Source organism: Penaeus vannamei, chromosome 37, assembly GCF_042767895.1.
Source record: "Penaeus vannamei isolate JL-2024 chromosome 37, ASM4276789v1, whole genome shotgun sequence".
NCBI lineage: Eukaryota > Metazoa > Arthropoda > Malacostraca > Decapoda > Penaeidae > Penaeus > Penaeus vannamei.
Window position 1 is genome coordinate 23172785 of NC_091585.1, and position 5000 is coordinate 23177784.

The window sequence follows — 5000 nt, forward strand, 5'->3', positions numbered from 1 at the left end:
AGGTGGGGAGGTAGGTTTGTTGGGATGGGGAGGTGGGTGGGTTGTGAGTGGGGAAGTGGGTGTGGGTTGGGGCGGGAAAGTTGGGTGTGAACCTACGCCGGCGCCTCCTTCAGAAGAACTCCTCCTACGCCTCCTCCAGCGCCTCGTTAAGCAGCGAAGGTTGAGGAAGAAGTGTCCCCTGCACGTCTTGGGTAGTGTAGGCCAAAGGGAAGCGGAAGCGACAAGCAATTTCACACCAGTTGGGTGCCGCTGGGGTGGGAGGGGTGTGGGGAGGGAGGTTGGGGATTGTGTAAGGGGTAGGGGATAGGGTTTGGGTAAAGGGTAGGGCGTGGGAAGGGAGTGGAGAGAGAGGGTGGTAAGGGGTATTGGTTGAGTTGGGGTAATGGCTGGTAGGAGGTAAGGAGAAGGTTGGGTATGGGGTGGTTGTAGGGGGTAATGGGTAAGTAGGGGGAGGTGGGGATAGGGGGCTAAGGGGAGTCGCTTGTAGGGGGTTGAGGGTACTTGGAGGAAAGAATAGGGGGTAGAGGGAATGGGGGGTTGTGGGTAGGATGTGGATGGTAGGGGAAGGTAGAAGGTACTGAGATATAGGAGGAGGTGGAAGGGAGTGGGGAGTGTGGAGTAGGGGGGTCGTAGTGGTTAGTGGTTAATGGGTAAGGGGTAAAGGGTAGACGAGATAGAGAGTTAGGGTTTGGTAGAGGTAGATGGGGGGGTATAGTGGGGACCTTGAAGTAAGGGTGGGGGTGATGGGGGGAAGGGGGGGAAAGGGAGATATGGGTGGATGCCTGGGCGTGAAATGAGTATGTTCTGGCCAGAGATTCCGCCTCCGTTTCCCATATGGGTGAGGCTATCACGTGACACCTGCAGCAAGTCGACCTTTTCGCCCCTCTAGTCTGTGTGTGTGTGTGTGTGTGTGAGTGTGTGTGTGTGTGTGTGTGTGTGTGTGTGTGTGTGTGTGTGTGTGTGTGTGTGTGTGTGTGTGTGTGTGTGTGTGTGTGTAAGTGTATGTATTTGTGGTATGTATGTATGTGCGTGCTTCTCTCTCTCTCTCTCTCTCTCTCTCTCTCTCTCTCTCTCTCTCTCTCTCTCTCTCTCTCTCTCTCTCCTCTCTCTCTCTCTCTCTCTATCTCTCTCTCTATATATATATATATATATATATATATATATATATATTATATATATATATATATATATATATATATATATGCGCGTGTGCATGTATGTGTGTGCTTACTTGAGACCCTGGTTTACCTTTCCCCGTCTTAAGATGATCTCCAGTGGCTTGGACGAAAGGATTGGAAACTAAGCTTCTCATAATTAAACGTAGGCGGTTAAGAGTAGAATTTGATAGCAGGGAGGAAGGGGTGGGTAAAAGGGGGAGGTGGAGGAGGAGGAGGGAAGGAGGGTAGAAGAAGGAGGAGGGGGAGGAGGAGGAGGGAAGGGGGTAGAAGAAGGAGGGGGAGGGGGAGGAGGAGGAGGAGGAGGAGGAGGAGGAGGATGGAGGAGGAGGAGGAGGAGGAGAAGGAGGAGGAGGAGGAGGGAGGGGAGAGGGGACAGGGAGGAGGGAAGAGGGGGAGGGGGAGGATGAGTAAGGAGGGAAGGGGGGTAAAAGGAGGAGGGAGAAGGGGGGGAGGGGGAGGAGGAGGAGGAGGAGGAGTGGGGTAGGGGAAAGGAAAGAGGAAGAGAGGAAGAGAGTCCGAAAGAAGAATAAGAAGAGAAGGAAAGAAAAGAAAAAAAAAGGAAAGAGGGAGAGAGTCCGAAAGAAATGATAATAATTTCGAAATGAAGGAGGCGGATCCCCCTTTTGAGCTGTGGCGGGTTGGGGGATCTCGTGGCGGATTTTTGTGTTTGCGTTCCTTACTGGGGAATGTCGCGGTGAAGGTCGCTTTCTCTCTTTTTCTTTTTTTCTTTTTTTCTTTCTTTTTCTTTCTTTTTCTCTTTTTCTTTCTCTTTCTTTTTTTCTTTCTTTCTTTCTTTCTTTCTCTTTCTTTCTTTCTTTCTTTCTTTCTTTCTTTCTTTCTTTCTTTCTTTCTTTCTTTCTTTCTTTCTCTCTCTCTCTCTCTCTCTCTCTCTCCCTCTCCCTCTTTCTTTCTCTCTCTTTCTCTTTCTTTCTTTCTTTCCTTTTTCTCTCTCTCTCTTTCTCTTTCTCTCTCTCCTTCCCTCGTGTTTTTTCTCTGTTCACTATTGTTTTTCTCATCAATTATCTATCTATTTACCCTTTGTTCTATTTCTTTATTCTCCGTGTTTATCGTTTTTGAGTGTTTTTTTTATATCTTCCTCCGTTTCTCGACTTTTTTCTCTCTCTTTCTTTCTCACCCTTTTATTTCCGTCATTCTTTCTTTTTCCCTTTTTCTTTCTCTTGTGTTTATTTCTGGATTTCTTTCTCTCTCTCTCTTACTTTCTCGCGTTTGTATTTCTGTCTTTCTTTCTCTCTCTCTTTTTCTTTTTCGCGCTTTTATTTCCGTCCTTCTTTCTTCCTCTCTCCTTCCCTCGCTCCTTCAAGGTGTCACTTCCCAAGGTCGTATTTGTGCGTCGGTGGCATTTCCCGATGCGGTGACATAAGCTCCCTGGCCTATTATTGGCCCCCGCCATGCACCCTGACTAATTACCGGCTCCACTTATGCTCCCTTTGAGATACGGACACGTCGTTGGCACCAGATTCGTCGCTCGTGTTTTTTTTGGCACTTTTTTTCAACTCGCAATGAAGTGATTTAAGTGGTGATAGGGGCACTGCGTACTTCCGGCACCATGGCGAGTGTGGGACCACGCTGGTATCAAACCATGCGACGGCACACCACGCACCACACCCCGGGCCACACCACACCACACACCACAGCGACCAGGCAGAGCCCCCTGTGTGCGGGATCTCTCAGTTGGCACGAGAGAGGGAGAGGGGAGAGAGATAGAGGGGACCAGAATCTCGGGGACTGGGGGCTTGCCTGCTGTGTGTGCTCCTCCTGTGTGTTTCCTCCTGCTTGGCCACGAGAAGAAAAAAAGGAGGAAGACACCATCGCCACACCATCTTTTGAGGAGTGGAGGAGAGGAAGAGGGGAAGACACCATCGCCACACCATCTTTTGAGGAGTGGAGGAGAGGAGGAGGGGGCGGCGACCTCTCTTCGCCATCATCGTCATCGTCGCCACCGCTATAGGGTCTGCAAGAGCTTTGTTTGTGTCGCCGAAATCGGAGGTGAGGGAGGGGAAACGAGGGGAAGTGAGGGTAGTGTATTCGCGTGTTATATATCTCGGTATTTGGTGTGTTTTTTAAGTATTTATCTATCACTCAGTTGATTTATTTGATCATTTATTCGTTATTTTATATCTCCCTTTATATCTCGTTATTTGGTGTGTTTTTTAAAAGTATTTATCTATCACTCAGTTGATTTATTTGATCATTTATTCGTTATTTTATATCTCCCTTTATTTGGTGTGTTTTAAAGAGTATTTATCTATCTCTCGGTTTATTTACTTGATCATTTATTCGTTTTTTTGGGGGGAGAGGGAAGGGGGGATTATGTACGCGTTTGGGTTTTGTGTAGATTTGTATTTCGTGATTTGTGCTTTTGTTGTTTGGGGGGAATAATTTTCATGAGGCACGCATTAGGATAGCTGTCTTTATACTCCTTGTTAGTTGTCTTGATATGACTTAAATCATCATATATCAATTTTCCAATCTATGTATGTAATTTTTTTTATTTATTTCTTCCTTCATTCATCCTTTTTGATGTTTTTATTTTATTATTTTTTTTTTTTTTTCGTTTTCGTATGGTCACCATGCATTCATCCTTTTTTATTTTTTTATTTATTTTTTTTTCGTTTTCGTATGGTCACCATGCATAGTTTTGTTTACGGCGATTGCCTCCTGTGATACTGCATGTGTAATGGTTCATTCACTCTCTGTGTGTTCATGCAGTGGTGCGCGGGCATGGTGTTATCCGCATGACACTCTCTGATGGTGTTTACCGTGCATGGCGCTGCTGCTGCTGCCTGGGGTGATTACAGTGCTACGGTTTCTATTGCTTTAGGGCGATTATTCAGTGTCCGTTAGGAAACACTGCCGTTAGGTTTAATGATATCCCGCCCGTGTTGATAGGCTGGGTCAGTATTATGTGGAATTACGGATATGTATATATATATATATATATATATATATATATATATATATATATATATATATATATATATATATATTGTATCGGTATTACAGGCGATGGGCTTTTGCGATCGGAATGGCCTCGTTTCGGCTCTAATGGTGTCGATTGGAATGCGCGTGTGGGCCTGTCGGTTTGTGTGTGTGTGTGTGTGTGTGTGTGTGTGTGTGTGAGAGAGAGAGAGAGAGAGAGAGAGAGAGAGAGAGACGAGAGAGAGAAAGACCGAGAGCGAGCGAGTTAGTAAGCATGAGCGTGCGTGCATACATGTACGTGCGTTCTACGTGTATGCCTACATGTGCGTATTTGCCTTCCCGTTCTTGATAACGTCGGGCCGCGGATTCGGAGATGAAATATGGCGTTCGTGATTCCGAAATGATCGTTAACTCAGGCTGCCGCCCATTGGTAATTACGTATGGCGTTTGCAGTCCTGGCTTGCAATGATGATTATGTGAATGTTTGATAGGGGGAGGGGGGGGGAAGAGGAGGGAGGGAGGAGGAGGAGGATGAGTGGGGAGGAGGATGGGAAGGAGGGACGGAGGGAAGGAGGAGGAGGGAAGGGAGGGAGGAGGAGGAAGGGGGAGAGGAGGAAGAAGGGGGAAGAGGGAATGGGAGGGTGGGAGGGAGGAAAGAAGGAAGGGAAGGAAGGAGAGAGGAAGGGAAGAAGGTAAGGAAGGAGGGAGGGGGAGAGGAGAGGAAGAGAAGACAAGGAACGGGAGAGGAAAGAAGAAAAGGGTAGAGAGGCATTTGCGATTTTTAATTTGCGGCGGCCCGTTTGGCAGATCGGATGACAATTACGCTTTTTGATGTCATTTATTTTTCTTCCTCTCTCCGTTGGAGATTATTTTCTGTTTTCC

At 47.1% G+C, this 5000-nt stretch overlaps 1 protein-coding gene across 6 annotated transcripts in view; it reads left to right on the forward strand.

Annotated features, from left to right (window-relative positions):
- Window positions 1–5000, forward strand: part of LOC113806681 (Ankyrin-repeat, SH3-domain, and Proline-rich-region containing Protein) — a 603894-nt gene that overhangs the window by 301653 nt on the left and 297241 nt on the right. Inside the window, exon 1 of one of the 6 annotated variants that reach the window (XM_070115046.1) lies at window positions 2890–3185. The exons of 3 other annotated variants lie outside the window; for them this stretch is intronic. The gene's annotated coding sequence lies outside the window, so the exon portion shown is untranslated. Of the gene's footprint in view, window positions 1–2889; window positions 3186–5000 lie in introns of those variants that run through there. 2 more of the 6 variants (XM_070115048.1, XM_070115049.1) reach the window with 2 other exon arrangements.